Raw genomic sequence first — 18,133 nt, forward strand, 5'->3', positions numbered from 1 at the left:
AAACTCTGGGGTTTTTATTTTTAAAAGTATTTGCAGTCTTCCTATGATTTTCTTAGTTTTACTACAGATTTTCATAATTTATAACATATTAGTTATCTCGCTCTTTGAATATCATACATAGTCGTCTCCATGGGTGGCTTCTTGGAATTTCATTAAACAGCTTACCAAGGAAGATACACTCGCACAAAACGATTCGCGTCGTCATTTATCTTGCGAACATCTAATGATTGGAACTCTTTACCGAATACAGTTTTCCCAGCTTCTTACAATCTATCAAAATTATAATAAAGCAAATATGAATAGGCACCTTCTAGGTAAACATGCTCCAACTTAGGACGCGTTGTCACTTACGATCAGGTAAAACAGCGGCCAAATGTTTACCTATTCATGAATAAAAAATATAAAAAAATATGCACCAAATTTAGTGAATCGCGAAGTCTGTGCTGTTTAGTCGTAGTTATGCAAGTCATATTCCCCGCATATGCTTTATCATGCTCAGCAAATCCAACTTTATAAACTGCAAAACGTCTACTTCCCTGCTATTCAATAAAAAAAAATTGGTTGTCTGTAAAGTCGGTTTACTGACGATAGTTGAACGTGACAACGTCCGATTGTGCTTCTTTATCGCTCGTTCCACGCTCTCGCTTGCACTTACATGGAACGCCTCAGAGCGAGGTAACGCCGCATGAGTCATGTTTTTTCGTGCGTGCAGTCGGCTCTATCGAATTATAAGACGTTGTCACGTCAAAAACATGTTTAGTTATTCAAGAATTTCCAAAAAACAACCGTAACACCATCATTTACCAGAGCAAAACATTAACACCAATTTTTACGATACATCTCTCTACACTTATTCCTTATCTCGAACAATTTATTAATTTATTTTTCATTCCACTAAATAAACGCTCCAACACGCATAAAAAGCCACTCAATTATTCTGGTACTATTTCTAGATGCAAAACAATAAAACGAAATCCCGCATTTTACGATACATTAATACTAAAAGCCCCTGCTCGTGTAGGCCACAGATTAAAAATGACCGTAAACTGATCACAACACTCGGAAGTCACACGCTACAAACGTCATTCACAAAAACCCACTAAAAAAAGCAGTATAACAATAAAATGCCTGTTTTATTACTTAATCTGTCGTCGTGTTTACACCGCACCTCATTGGTTTCTCGTAAAATCCTTTTTTATTTCTTTTTGAGTGCGTATTTATCATAAGTTATCAAGTGTGAGGTTTTATTGCGTAGTGCATCGGCCAATTAATATTGATTTAAAATTATCGATTTTTTAAGTATCGTAATTATGCGCTTTAAATAAGAGGCTAATTTTTATGGTTCATTAAACTTAATGATAATTGTGTGGGTGGTGATCGTTTTAAGGGGTTCGAAATTTACTGAGTTTTATATGCCAAAAGTATGATTTTTGTTAGGTAATATTCTAGGTAACCTCTATCGAAGCGAATTAGTTCAATGTATGTGAGTAAATTTAAAAACGTATGATATTGAAACAATAATTGTATTTAAAATAGTTATGGACAAAAAATTTAAACCAGAAAATAACAACAGTTGACTCACTTGATAAAATTTCACCGCGAAATTGTACTTACACTGTAATATAGAGCTGACGACGAATCATCGATCCAAACGATGATAACTCAAATCTACTGACAGCTATAATTGACATAATATTAATCAAACATCCTGACAATAATTACTATCGAAGCAACCGACCGAAGATTTTCAATCGTTTGATGTCACACAATGCCCTTTCGGTACTAAAGAGGCGAGCCCGTCCAATCAATTTAGACTAATCTATCCTATTATCTTGTAACTGCAAATATGTGCATGATAAATCACACCATTCAATGTTAATTTTGTGACTTGCAAACAAGATGTACCGTCAACCGAGACGTGACAAATTGTATGCATCATTTTTCATGTTTTCTTAACAAAAGACACATTGTGTGTGTAATTAACCCATGCGATGGTTGAGTAATTTGAGTTTTGCAATCAAATTCTAAGAATTCTAATGTTTTTCATATGACGATTTGTTGCTACTTGGTCAAAGCTTAGGCACAGAATTTATAGTAATTTTATCCTTACATATATTAATAGTAGTTAAGTATAAATAAATAAATATTTCAGGACAATTTTCACACACGGCATGATCTGATCCCATACTAAGCTTTCGCTTGTGTTATGGAAACCAGATGGCTGATAAACATACCTATATAATTTTAAATAAATACTTATATAGATAACAACAGCTTGATTAATTCTTCTCCATTTTCTTTTATATTCTTAAGAATAACAAACCTTACCCTCAGTCTAGTCTGTACCGTTTTTCCAGCATTAAATTTCCAATTATTTATACAGCAAACATTTACGGTGTGCCTTTACGAGCGAAGATATTGTGAGCTGATCGACTCTTGTCTGCTAGCGAATGTTACAGCCATTTTATAGACCTTTGATATACCTTAATATATGGCAAATCCTGCCAAGTACATAATATAATCTCAATTTTAATATAGTCTAGTATGACTAATGATATTCTTGTCTCTATTTTAAGGTCATTTTTGAAGCTACGATTTTCTAGGCAAGTTTTAAGATTTATTTAAGTATCTTAGTAAATTTAATTACTCCTATGTTCTCCGATAAAAACTTATATAAAGCATGTAAGAAATTCGGCTGATTTTATAAAAAGGTTGGTAGTTGCAAATTATCCACATTACGTCTAGTCGAATAGGTGAAGGAAAACATCATCAAGCAATAAATGATTACAACACATATTACCGTACTATGAAAACGAATTATAAATCACTGGCTAGTTACACACACGCCACCAACAGTCCCACCGGAAGCTTTTATTCATACGATTTCTTGTTCAAATGCTCAAACTTAAACACGACACTGAAATTTGTCATAAAACACCACTTCAAAATAATTTACCACCAAACTAGCAAGCAATTAAAGTCCATTATGACAACATAAATCAATTTCGTGTACGATTTACGCAACACATAAACAACAAACAATTTTTCAGACATGATATAAAAATGGCGTCGGCACGAGTGTGGTTTTACGACTATTTTACGAGTACGATAAAATATCCATGCATTTGTTACAAATTGGTACTACAGCATAGAAAAGTCAACGAACCGGCACACATTCCTATTTAATTATGTTTTTATAGCTGACAAGTGTAGCATGTTTCATTGTGAAACGAAAATATAGATCGTTTTCACTATCGATTTCGTTTATTGATTGACAAACAACATTTTTGTCAGTCTGACCAAAAGTTTCAATTAAATCAAAATAAGTAGTATCACCTTGATTTATTAGTCCATGGTATCACGCATAAAAAATTCAAACTTTCATATTATTATGATGACTCTCGCTATAATGACAAAAAGGTATTGCGATGAACTATAAATTCAAAAAATCTTTCACAAATACAAAAAAAACGATATCGCCATAAACGTAACGAACATCCTAAAATACGTATAAGATATATCGCTTTGCGTAACTTTACTGAAAATTCTTCTACTAACATAAAAATTTTATCTATACTCTATACTAATATTATAAAGAGGAAAAGTTTGTAAGTATGTATGTAAGTATGTATGTATGTATGGTTTTCACGCAAAAACTACTGGACCGATTTCAAAAATTCTTTCACCATTAGAAAGCTGCATTTTTACTGAGCAACATAGGCTATATTGCATTTTCAAAAAAATTAGAGATCCTTACCAAAAATGCAATAATGTAACCCAAGGTGTAAAAAAATCCTCAATAAAACTTCTGTCATCGCGTGCGCTGCGGAATCTATTGAAGATAGAACAAAAAAATGTTCTACAGTATTATAGAATGGATCAATATCTACAAGAAAGTCCGCGATACCATATGTCCATCTTCAGTAGTTATGTTACTACAACAACTTTTTTACGTTTTCAAAGTAAATAGAAGTGCCGACAGTAATCAAACCATGTTATCCGTACACATATATTAATCCTTATCCCATTAAATGATGTTTTATTACAGACTGTTTCAATACCAGCAAAATACTTTTTAAATGAAAAGAATTGGATATTCCATTCAAAAGATATAACGAATTTGAAAGTGTCAATCTACAGAAAACAGTAGGTATACTGTTCGAGCAGGCCGTAGTGCGGGGGTCACGGAGGAATTCTACCAATATGCGTCTTGACCATGTCTTGACGGAACACAGTGGGGTTGTGGTCGGTAGGAATCCGAGATAACCCACGGCCCCTCCCCTGGAGGCCGTGGGTATCTATGAAAGATTTCCCCACTAAAACAAAAAAAAAAGGCCGTAGTGCGGGACGGGGTAAAGGTGATTTTCATGTGATTAAAAATTAAACCTATAGTCCGACCTATAGTAGACTTTTCACTGTAACGATATCGCTATCTATGCGGGTGAAACCGCAGGGCATTGCTAGTACAGCATAAGTGAACTGCAATACAAGAAAACTAGCTTTACAAATTCCACACAAACCTTGCGGAAATGCACAGGCCTTCAAAATGTTCTTAATAAACCCGTTGCAGCTAAAAGCAAAAAAATCGTTCGTTCAACCCTCAGCCCCTGAGGGCAGTGCAGCTAACTATTGGGACCTCCACTTACGATTCGTTGAGATCACGCGCGAACCCGCCTCACACATCCTGCATTGTCCTAATTTGTAAGTCTTCGCACGAGCTCGATAGAACATGGACGTCTAAAAATCTAACACTACGGTATTTATAGAGACATTTGTAATTTGACAACAATACAAGTTTATCAGGATCAGGTTGAATTGAATTGAAGTTTGATTCATTGTAATTTCTCCCTCTTCATAAAATTACTATCACGTACCACGATGTTTTTTAAATTTATTTGACTACTTTTTAATTATTAAAATACTTCATAACCCTCACATGTTATAGTCGTAGTATAGTGTTTTGAATTTACAAAATATGTACTAGCAGTAAATGGAAAATTTACATTATGTCACTAAACAAACTGCTTTACACTAAATGAATAAATTTCTGCAGCATTATAATATTGTAGTCGTACGTTTAATAGCCAATTAGTGCCATATCACACTAGCGGATTGCGAGCGGTTTCAAAGCGGAGCGGGTGCGCAACGAATACGTTGCGGGCGCGCAACGAACACGCCGCGGTTGCGCAGCGAATTCGTTGCGGACGCGTCATTTTGTATACTCTCGCACAAAAGCCAGCCCTTCCGCCTTGCCTAACTTCCATTCAATATTTCCATCGTTTCTGTAGCACTCAATTTTTTAACCGTACTGTGGAAATGCACTTACTTAACAGTTAACTAAAGATGTAATAACAACTGGAGTTGTTAAAAAAAGGTGCTATAAAATTGAATTACTAGGACTTTTAGAATGTACCATACATTCCAAAAGTATGTAACGACTGACCAGTATAATCTCTCCCATAGCAACGTATGTTATAAAGAGATTTTGTGAACCTAATTATGAGCAAAGTGATAGTGAGTTGCTGGTTGCTTGATAAAATTTTCTATTCACTGCTATTTATCTAATAATAAGATAGCCCTGTTTTAGTTAAGGAGCTTTAACATTTATTTCACTAATGAACTTTCTTAATGAGCAATTAAGTTATCTGATTGCATTTCGACCAAGATTTAATAGATAAAACAATACCCTAAACATTAACATGTTATGAAACTCGTAAAAAATAATGATCTCATAATTATTATACTATCACAAGTTATAAGTAACAACCAGCACGGATTCCATTTTGTTAATGAGTGTACATGACTGCGACGTAAACGTTGCGCATCTGCCACGCGTCCGCAACGAATTCGCTGCGCAACCGCAACGTATTCGTTGCGCACCCGCTCCGCTTTGAAACCGCTCGCAATCCGCTAGTGTGATATGTCACTTATAACAGCCTCTACAAAATATAAAACGCCAATAACAAACCAATTTGAAGCGTAACAATAAAAGAAAAGAGTCGATTTCAACTTTGTTACAACTGATCGGCAAATAATAAAGGATTTGATGAGCAATTTGCATAATGGCTACGAGAAAATGGTCTTAGTTCCGATAGAAATAAGGTTGATGTTGTTACAGAAGTTTTATTGCCTAAAATTGTGATATCTCAATTGGGATCGATAATTTCGAATTTATGAGTGTGTAACGATCGGAGGTTGTTTGTTAAACGTTCAGGGAATTTTGTTGGTTTCTTTTGGCGTTTATTTTTTTGGTGGGATCGGAACTAAATATGTGTTGTTTAAGATTAAACTGATTTGAGATATGAATTTTACTTCGCTGTATTAAAAACTGTGATTAAAAATGACACTGTGAGATACTTTATAATTATACTAGATTTCCGCCCGCGGCTTCGCCCGCGTTTTCAAAGGAAAACCCGCATAGTTCCTGTTCCCGTGGGATTTCCGGGATAAAACCTATCCTATGTGTTAATCCAAGTTACCCTCTATATGTGTGCTAAATTTCATTGTAATCGATTCAGAAGTTTTTACGTGAAAGAGTAACAAACATCCATACATCCATACATCCATACATCCATACATCCATACATCCATACAAACTTTCGCCTTTATAATAGTATTAAGATAAAGTACCTCACATTTGTGACGTATTGCACCTAATAATTATAAGCTTTCTTATAGGTATTTGATAGAAAAAGTTACATAATGTTATGAATACCGTCATGTAATAAATACCTCCCACTATCTCAAGAAACTTCCTAGATGATAATTACAAAAGAGTCATTGAATTCAATGCTCCCGCTTTTCTTTATGGTAAGTAACTATATACGAGCGTGTTTATAACTAAAGCTAGAAGAAAAAAATGCATTAAAACGAGAAGGCAATATAATGAAGATAAAATATTTCAATGCAAAACCTTCATAGATTTATAGAATTTCAATTGTGAATCCCTGTACTACTTATATCTATTAGGTTTCCGAACCGATATTAAATAATTTCTGAATTTTACGAAAATCTCTCTACGGAAATCTAATCTCTCTACCTTTTTAAAAAGATATCAAGTTAAATGAATGTTTTGAGTTTAAAAAGAAAGGGAAATATAGGTTATTGTTGAATTTTTAGATCCATCAACTAAAACATTTACTGCCTTCAACAGTTTATCGAATAAACGAAGCAATGTATCAAATGGCATAACATCCATTCATTTAAATTCGGCCCAAAATGCAAATATATGTATCAGATAAACCCTCATTATGCAGGAATTCCACAGTGCACCTGTTCGTTCACTCCATTACTATTTTATTTAAATGTCAAATAAAAGTTTATACAGATAATTTATGTCATTATAATGTCGTTTACGCGGGCTAGAGCCTGGGTCTGATAAAAGAAAAAATGTTTCCTGTTGCAACACTTTACGAAAATCTGTAGCAATTTTGTATGCAAGAAGGAAAGTACATTAATTATCTATACAAGTAACAAGTAAGATATTATGCGGCATGCAACATTCATAAAATGTTTTTTTTTTAATAGGCAAGAGTTTTCAATCTTGCTCTTGTTACAGATATGGTAGTGAAAATTTTCAGATAATAAGATAAAAAATCTAATCTCCGGTATTTTTGGAACAATTGGTTATTAACGACTTCTACATAAAATATATTTGCATTACTAAACTAGACATATTTCGTTTCGCAAAATATTTTTTTTGTTAATTTCTATTTTAGTTTGTGATTGTGTCCATAATATATTTTCTCCGCCGTATTTTAAATTAGTTCTTTCATCACGCGATTTATCAATAAACATAATTTAAAAAATTATCTGTTCTAAGATCGTATCCTGATTTAAATATTTATTAAATATATTTTAAACTATTTCCTAAAGAAATAAAATACAAAGGTTCCGTAGATTATTTGAAATAATTATTTACAGAAGGTACACGCTTTATTTAAGTCAGAACTAATTTACGCTATCTACGTATATATATATGTCACGGCTAAAGGTAGGTGAGAACATAAACTTAAGATTAGCCGGCTAAACTTAGGTTTATTTTCGACGAGGTGTTAATGTTAGTTTGTTCTATCTTTAGCCGGCTAAACTTAAGTGTAACCGCAGGCCCGTGGCTAAAAATGTCGGGGTGGGTAGATTTGGTTAGCGCCGGGCCGCTGGAGGGCTTGAGGGGCCCGCACAGTGCCAGAAAACACTCGCCCTGTTCCTTACATGTATTATAGTAACCAAATCTACCCACCCCGACTCAGGGCAGAAAGCTGGTGGCTAGGTTAGGTTAGGTTAGAACTCTTAAGACCCGCACGAGCCGAGCGAGCGCAGCGAGCGTGCTGCGGCAGCAGCCGGCGAAGTGCCAGAAAACACTCGCCCTGTTCCTTACATGTATTATAGTAACCAAATCTACCCACCCCGACATTTTTAGCCACGGGCCTGCGGTTACACTTAAGTTTAGCCGGCTAAAGATAGAACAAACTAACATTAACACCTCGTCGAAAATAAACCTAAGTTTAGCCGGCTAATCTTAAGTTTATGTTCTCACCTACCTTTAGCCGTAACATATATATATATGTATATTATATATATGTATATATATAACAACTAGCGGTCCGCCCCGGCTTCGCCCGTGGTACCTACATGTTTAAACTATCCTATCTCTCAAGTTGGATCGAACTGCACATGGTGTGCGAATTTTATTATAATCGGTTAAGTGGTTTAGGATATATTATAAATATGAACCCCTAAACTCCGTTGCTACCTACATTTAGCGTTCTGATCCACTAAAACAAATTCAGAACGATTTAGCCACACATTATATCTCAAACACTAAATTTAAATTAAAAATTATAACCGAAATTGGCAAACAACCGCCCACGTAGCGATAAACATGCGAGATAATATATTATCTTAATAATATCTTCTAAAATAAATACCGGTACCGACTAATATTAGTAAGATCGTATTATGTGTAGTAAGATTATGGCCAAGGATCGTTTCAAAGGAAATTATGTGTATAATTAAATACTCGCTAATAATAAACTATAGATTTTATAATTTTCTTGATATATTTTACATTTTAAAATGAAATGTAGAGATAACTAAATGAATATTGTTCATAGCGTACGACATTTTATCATTAGTGGTGAAAAAGTTTTCATAGTTTTGTTTAATTATCATTTTTCTAGTAGGAAATTTTCACTTTTACCGTAATTAACCAATGCAGTAGAGGACCCTGTGTCATTTAATAATGATATAGTTTATCCCAGAATAAATTAGAAAAGTAAACAAGACACAAACGCAATGAATATAAAAACCTATGCCATTTTCGTTCATCGAACCCACTTCCTCAATATAAACAAAAGAATCTTAAAACAGCGGCTAATTAAACCGAAAATAAAACCATTGTCATTAAGTCCGTCAACACCATCAAAATTGTGGACACCGTAACAATATTGATCCTTTGACACAATTCTTATAATTTTGTTTTGAATTTTGGACTCTAATCAATTGGGAATAAGATTGATAATAGTTTGGAGAGGAATGATCGACTTTTGTATAAAGCTTGACGAAAAATCTTGATCATGTCTGTGTGGCGTGCGGTAAATATCTCGTAAAGTTAACGAATGTTCGAAGAATGCTTTTGGTGTTTAGAGGGTGGCTATCATATATGATTTTAAAAGACACTTGTAACTATTTAACAATATTAATATTATTGTTTGCCATACTATTTGGAAATTACGTTGCAATTGCATATTTCCATGTTATATCGTAATATGTGAAGTTTATCTTTGTAGAAGTTAGATTATATCAGAATACTAAGTTAATTAGGTAGATATTCTTGCAAGTTCTTATCACATAGGTACCTGTGTCACAATCTGTCCTTGTTCCATAATTGGTCACAAACCTATCTACATGTATTAAAAATATTGCACGTCTTCAAGCATTAAGGAAACTAGTAAAGATAATTATCTGGTATAGTTCTGTAAATGCATACATAAAAAAGCTTCGCAATTCCTTAGTATATCTGCAGCACAGTACCTACTACCTAGTTCAGATTACGGAAATTTTAGTAAAAATTAATTTGTTTCTTTCATAACTTTTTACTCCTTTTCTTAGTATATCTTTAGTTTATTAATATGATATGTTAATTAGACGAAAAAAAATATATGTTTATTACTTTTAACTTTTAACGTATTTAAATAAGTAACAAAATAAGTCAATCAACTTCACTCTCACACCATTCATTGTTTAGTCATCCATTTATATTCCAAACCATAGTACGCCTTTTACAAAAAGCATAGTCACCCTACAAATGGGACCATAGTTATAACTTACTTCTGATCTGACACAAAGCCAGGCGCGGAATGTTAATTCTTATTAAAAACTACCGTTTAAATCAGATTCCACTACAATATTAGCATTGGAAACACCGCTAATTGTAATCATTAATATTATACTAAAAGAAATATATTTTTTACCCAACGTTTAATGAAAATCAATGTAAAATACTTATATAGTCAATTTCATTTACTGATATAAACTTTTACAAGTATTTAATGTGTATTTGTATTCATATTAAAGGGTATAGACTATAAGTAGAGTATCAAAATATAAAAGAATTTTATCTTAGCTGAAGAAAGAAGTGATTAAATTATTGTAGGCGTTATTTCAATCGAAAACTATTTTAATTTATTATTTCCATGGCATCTTTCTATTCCTTACTATTTATCGAAATTATTGTTTTACCCGTTAACTTATATTTAAAACTAGCTGCTCCGCGCGGTTTCACCCCCGTGGCTCCACTCCTGTTGCCCGTAGCGTGATGAAATATAGCCTATAACCTTCCTCGATAAATGGGCTATCTAACACCGAAAGAATTTTTCAAATCGGACCAGTAGTTCCCGAGATTAGTGCGTTCAAACAAACAAACAAACAAACTCTTCAGCTTTATAATATTAGTATAGATAATTATAATAATATATTCTATGCTAATTTTGCGGTTTACTAAATATATAAGCTATAATTTATGAGAAGTCATCTGAGAGACAGTTCAATCTGTAATCCATTTAACTCTGTCAAATATTTACCAAAACATTACTTAACTTTAATTTATTGAGCTGTAAATCTTACATTTTTCTTGCTTACGTCACACTTTTGCTTTTGTGTTGAAGTGGAAATAGAATAATTTAGGATACACTTTGGTTATATTGAATTCCAGAAGAAGTCATCGATTGTTTCAGTCTCGAGAATTTTAATACAAAGAATTACCTATTGATTCTTTTTTTATGGATTTCTTCTTTATGCTTGAAAGAAAGCATAATATTAAGCTAAGTTAGACTTATTTCCTACTAGTGGTCCGCCCCGGCTTCGCCCGTGGTACATATTTCGCAATAAAAGGTAGCCTATGTCCTTTCTCGGGTATCAAAATATCTCCATACCAAATTTCATGCAAATCGGTTCAGTAGTTTAGGCGTGATTGAGTAACAGACGGACAGACAGAGTTACTTTCGCATTTATAATATTAGCTGTGATTAGCACAGTATTACAATATTATATTAGTATGGATTGAATGTCCATGAATTAACGTTTAATTATGTAAAAGTAAATCTGCTGAACTGGAAAATTATTTATTCATTCTAAAAACATCTCCTTTTATATTCACTTTCTTCTGTCCTGTCCTCAATACTACTTACTCAATATTCGTTCTTTCATTTCAGCTTGGAGGATCCTGAAAAAGACAAAAAAGAAACAATGTGAAATCGATTACAATCAAATTAAGAAAAAACTTATTACTAACTTATTAATATTAATGTACTGTAATTCAATGAAAATACCAGTGGCTATAACAATCTGAAATAAAATGTCTGTAAGAAAAATTTAAGTTTCAATGTTTGAACAATAATTCTATCACATAACCTAACCTTAAAACTTAAAACATCCGAATGCAAAAAGCGCTTGCCGGATAAATAAGATCGTGACACGATTGCCATAAATAATTAATCCACATTCTCGTCACTGACAAATAAATCGATCTGCTGCTAATAAATATGTATAAAAATAATAAATATTTGTATGTAAATGCACGCGTTTGCAATAAAGTGTACCGTCTAGACGGCGTCGGGGCCCGCGATAGGTATGCAACTGTAGACCACCATGTCAGAGGTACACACTACACACGTCTTCATTATTTTGGATTTATTTATTTTCACCATGTGTATAAATGAAGGAATATAAGGGCATAAAGTACTAAATCTTATTCTTTGCTAATATTAAATTTAAAACTGCTTAAAATGGGTCATCACGTATGTACGACGATTCCTTCTACATATCGCAATTATACATAATACCTATTTATATGATAAAATCATATTTATTTATGAAATGTTATACCTGAAAGCACGAGGTCAATTTGCAGTTCTGTTTTCAGAGCAGTTTTTGCTTATGTAATATTTACTTCAATGTAATTTTGTTTAAAAATTACAGTGGAAATATCCTGATAATTAAAATTACTGAAGACTTATTTATTTATATATGTTTAGTCAGTAGGCCCATAACATTATGCCATAAGAAGGCCAGTTACTCGGGAAGTGTGTCGATATTATGGTCGATATGTTATGACTAAGCTAACGCAGCGGAAATAGTTATTTTATACAGACTTCAAATTCAAAAATTTGCTTTATAATTTTATTATTTTTTTTAACTAATTACTAACCTACTGAATAATTACTAAAACCTAACTCGCTTGGTACTATAAAGTATGTTCTAGTAGCAATTACTATGTGACCTACAACTATAATAGAGACATATTATATACTAAAATCGTCAACCCGCAATTGGCCAGCATGGTGGATGCCTGTACCCTCATAGGAGGCCCGTGTCCCAGCAGTGGGAACGTATATTATGATGTCAGGCTGATGATGATATCTATCTATACTAATATTATAAAGAGGAAAGGTTTGTAATTATGTATGTATGGTTTTCACGCATAAACTACTGGACCGATTTCAAAAATTCTTTCACCATTAGAAAGCTGCATCTTCACTGAGCAACATAGACTATATTGCATTTTCAAAAAAATTAGAGATCCTTACCAAAAATGCAATAATGTAACCCAAGGTGTAAAAATTTCCTTAATAAAAATTCTGTCATCGCGTGCGCTGCGGAATCTATTCCTTGAAGTACGAGGATGGTTCTTATGAAAAAAAATGTAGGTACGGCGGTACGGTAGCGGACCGCTAGTACTAAAATATATTCAACTCTAACATTAAATTTAACCAGAAAAATATGCCAATAAATTTTAATCCATCAGTCCATTAGATGAATGGTTGTACAAATAATGTATAATTAGCAACAACATAGTTGGTCTATATTCAGCGTATAAGATCGCTTGTACAAATGTCACGCCTCGTCGGACTGATAAACATCTTTATTGCACACTTCCGGTGAGATAATATCGCAAAAAGGGTTTAATTAATTGGTGTGTGATTAGAACGTGTAAATTGTGACAATTTTACACGTAATGTGTAAAATTTACGGAACATGATGGTGAAATGGTTGCACCACTGAAGTGGTCTTTCAGTGCAAAATATGTCTTTTACATATGGTTTGAGATAATGCATGACACGCAGATATATAAGATTATAGGATGGAAGTTATACAAGGCAAGTGGCCTCTACAGATCTGTGAAAATGTAATATATCACAGACCAATAAAAATAATAGTCTATATACGATATAAAAATTGTAAATTTTATCTATTAACTATCTAAACAATTTTTTGTTGTTCATGACATGATATTGCTACATTTAACTTTTCGATTTTCGATCGTATCTTTAAGCTGTAAAAATAATTTATTATGAATTGAGTGAATAACGAAAAAAAGCTCTGGTAGAGACAATTGTATCCATCTTTATAATATTTGCACTATATTAACGGGTGCGAAGACAATCAGGTTTAAGTATAACATGCATTATACTGCAATTTATATTTAAGAAACAAACTACTACAGTAACTAATGCAGTACACTAGTTTTTTACTCACACATTGTGCATTCCATAACACTTCAATCGATGTCCGTGTCGCGCAATCTATAGCACAGTGGCGCCACCTTCCCTAATACAAACATAAAGCGCCCATTCACCTCACTACAAAATGAATCGCCAACTCTATTTCGATTGTTATAAAGTCTAATTTGGAATACTTTCTCTAATCAGTTACACGCGTAACTTTGTCACGGCACACGCGCGTCGACTTCATTTTAAACAATCACATTATTGGCTCATTTAAAAGGTGGTATTCATACAAATCGCTCCTTAAATGTACTCTTTCCTTTCCCATTTGTCATTCCAGTTACTTTACAACGGGATGGAGCGAATTAAATAGCTTTCGCAAATCGTTCAAACGTGTATCGAGTGCGAATTGCGATTCTATATCGATTTCGTATCGATTACGACGCAAATCGATGATAAAATGGATATTTCCTGTTCCATTCAAGAATATTAAGATTTATTGGCAGGTTGAAAGCAAATTCGAAGGCAAAGGAGGATTGCTTAGTATCCTTTTAGTCGCCAAGCAAAATATCGATTCTAAATCGTATGATCAGATGAACAAGAATGAATTTTTAAAGCTGGATTTGATGAAATAATATGGGCTAATATTTTAATATCGTTAATTGATTTTGAAACTTATAATAACTACACTACAATTTATTTAAATATGAACATTGCCAAACGCTACGTACCTACAGTCTATTAAATATGTATAGTAATATTTACAAGCCATATTTTAGCGGATTATTTTTGATTACTGTTCTAAAGCGGTAACATTTTATATAATTTTATCATCTGTTAATAAACAAGGTTCTTAATCCCGCCAATATTGCAGAATCTGACATGTGTCAACGGAATGTCAAATAAATATGGCGGTTAATTTGAAAGTAGAACATTTTGCCCACCCAATTTGACAGCTCCCAGATAAGACGCTGTGCTTTTCAGATTCAGACTGCACTAATGTGTTTGTACCAATTACCTAATTTAGAGGATCCTTTTACTCAAGAGCTCATTTATATTATTATGTGTATACTAGTATATACAGATATTTAATAGAAAGATGGAGAGACACCCGATTCTTTTCGGAATTTTGTTTCTCACAAATATGTAACTTGAAATCTTGGGCAGTAGATACTATTACTAGATCACAAATAAATAATTGATAGAAAATATCATTAATTATAGGTACTTAGTAAATCAACATGTAGACATGTAATAATTCAGGTAGAGTCATGTATCCCTCAAGGCAATAGACACGAATATTGATACCTATTCCCAACTTAATTGGACTACGATAAATTTTAGACTGTGTCAAAGTTAGACCACTTTAAATTGACCCAAAATTACTCCGTTGAGTGAGTCATTTTAATCAATTATTGTAAGTAATTTGATATGCTGTATTCTAAGTTTACTCACTGTTATGTTCGGGGTTTCTAAGGGGTTTCTAAGATACAATATTAGAAAAAGATTACGAAATGTCAAATCTCTATGACTCTGTCTCTTTTCATAAAGTTCATTTTTTTATGAATTCACAATCAATTTGATACTTACTTTTATTAAAATAGTATTCAAAGTTTCTGTTTAGTTATGGTGATTTCTATTGAAAATGAATGGCTATATATATGATAAATTAATTATGCCATCAAGCTCTACAAAAAGACTTTTTCTCGAACTTTTAACCTAAATGAATACGTTAGCAAACTTATAAAGGACATAATATAAATATCGATTATCACAAAGCACAGTGTGTAAACACCAAAATCTCTGCAAACTAATTCGTGGTAGCGAAATTAAGCACACTACTTACGCTTATCGTTAAATCAAATGCTAGTGTTTAATGTAAATATAGCAGCTGTAATGATATTATACTAAGTACTATTGTGTCATTCATTCTAATGACCATCTGTATGATTTCTGGAACTGCAACATTGAATGGGAAATAAATAACTACATAGTTTGGCTATTCTAACTAACTCAAACATGTATTTATTCAATTAGACTTCTTCTAGAAGCACTTTTGGATCGTCATTACATATTTTGGAACGAAGTTCCTTATCGCGCGTTGTGAAAGGGGGCTAGACGGAAATTTTTTTTACGAAAAGTTGTCACGACACTTTTTGCTAGAGTAGTTAGCCGTGCGGCTCGCTGTCTCTCTCTAACTTAACACTTCGTTCCATCCGGATGTCCCTTGACATCGCTCAAGTTTTTTAACATTTACCATTCACCATAGGTCTAGGTGGGTTATAAAGCTGCAGGAAGTCATTTTGTATGAAGGCAATCCCTCATATTCCTGCATCATTTGAATTAAAATATGTAAAATCTTGACCATCCTGCTTTACAAAATTAATCTATCAATACATTAGAAACATAGAGATGAAGTTCAATCAATGCGATTAGCTAATAAGCTGTAGGTCCTAAAAATTGTTGTTATTTCAGATGAAGACTAATAATAATTGATTCATAGTCCGGTCCATTAACACCCCATTCCATAGCCCAGTTTATTTTGTTTCCTTATCTTGTAATAGTCCTACGTCGGCTACGGACAGCCCAGGTCTGTATCTCTATAGTGCAGTCATGGGTAGGCTGCGGCTGGTGTCCCACAACACAGTAAAGTTCTCGAAAGGGCCTCTGCGTGTTGGATCCGTGTCCCCACGTAAGCCTTCCAAAGGACCGGGTACCTTCCTTATGATGGTACCCGAGTATTATGGAATTGATTCATAGCATTAGTTGCTATGTTTTACTTATCTAGCAGACCTTGCAAACTGTATGCTAAAATTACCTTTTATTAATTTACTAAATAAAATATAAGTACAAATCGACTACGAAAGCCTACTGGTATTTGAAATACAAATATTATGAAATAGTAATTCGCACCTCGCAATACAAGTTTTCAAGCGCCCTTATTACAAAGTATTAAGGTCCAAAATGGCCTGTAAAAGTAGTTATAATGGTTATTGACTTGAAACTCTTAATCAATTTGATCTCGATCCTCTCATGTCTCAATGTTTGATCTAATGGTGTCTATGTTTGTCCGTGTGTGGATAGAAACGCTAAAAATAGTTAAAGTAAACAATGGTTCGATATGAGTTTCTAAATCCATGGTAATATTGATGATTACTGTTGTAATAGCTTTATCTGCGCCGCTTTCATTAGCGGAAAGAGCATTCTTGGCCTTTATGTTTATGGTTGAATGTCTTTGTGGTTTAAATTTAAACAACATTCATCTGATATTATTGGTATTAAAAGGCACCGTAGATATGAATGAATTAATGAATAAAAACGCTTTATTGTACACCCTTGCAAATAGGAAAAAGATATACCTACATATACAAAAGAGAGACATGTACAAATGGCGGCCTTATGGCTTTAGTAGCCATCTCTTCCAGGCAACCAATACAGTCGTTTATAAGAAATGGTTACTTACTACGATTTTTAGCTTTTCAAGTATTGTATTAGGTTAGGCAATATCTATAAGAATCATGTTTTACAATCAACGTCATTATTTTTCTTCGAGTAGTATACTATAATAATTTAACGGGACTAATACGAATCTGGATTCGCCATAGTGATGATGCTATTTCTTCCTCCTCCCCTTTTTCCCCAAGCGATCATAGCAGTCAAGAACTAAATAAAGAATATAGACTGCTAACGTATAAAATAATGTAACTTTCATATACTTTTTCACTAATCGTTTAACCACAAAATGTAGGTAACCCCAGAATCATTGAAAGAATGAAAGAATCATCGCATTGAAACATTAAACTTCATCCGACCACCAGTGCCCCATAAAACTATAATAAATCAACCAAAGCTTTATCCTACATTGCAAATATTACAAAGCATAACAAAGATTGACATACAAACAAATTCCACACTCACACAATTCCCTGAACACATTGCAAAACATAAACAAGGAACTACGGACTTAATACTTGGGCTTCTTTTGATCTCTTGGCGTTTTCTGACAGCCTGGTACATGGCTGCATATTTCGCAGCATTTGATGGGAAAAGTAAATATCGTAAAATAAGGGGATTTAAAAATAGAATTGTTGCTAAATTCGGTTAACCGCCAGTGTTTGAGTTTGTTTTAA

General features: G+C 33.3%; 1 protein-coding gene and 1 long non-coding RNA gene across 2 annotated transcripts in view; both read right to left on the reverse strand.

The window, feature by feature from the left end:
• LOC149900358 (uncharacterized) overlaps positions 1–18,133 on the reverse strand; it is a 258,744-nt gene that overhangs the window by 176,808 nt on the left and 63,803 nt on the right. The gene's annotated exons all lie outside the window — the stretch shown is intronic.
• The window catches only part of LOC149900362 (uncharacterized), a 177,013-nt gene that overhangs the window by 118,688 nt on the left and 40,192 nt on the right, over positions 1–18,133 (reverse strand). Inside the window, exon 2 of the mRNA XM_090113295.1 lies at positions 11,688–11,722. The gene's annotated coding sequence lies outside the window, so the exon portion shown is untranslated. The remainder of the gene's footprint in view (positions 1–11,687; positions 11,723–18,133) is intronic.

This window comes from Colias eurytheme, chromosome 19 (assembly GCF_061535395.1).
Source record: "Colias eurytheme isolate Ceu_HAF_F1 chromosome 19, ilColEury1 Martin Lab GWU primary, whole genome shotgun sequence".
Classification (NCBI taxonomy): Eukaryota; Metazoa; Arthropoda; class Insecta; order Lepidoptera; family Pieridae; genus Colias; species Colias eurytheme.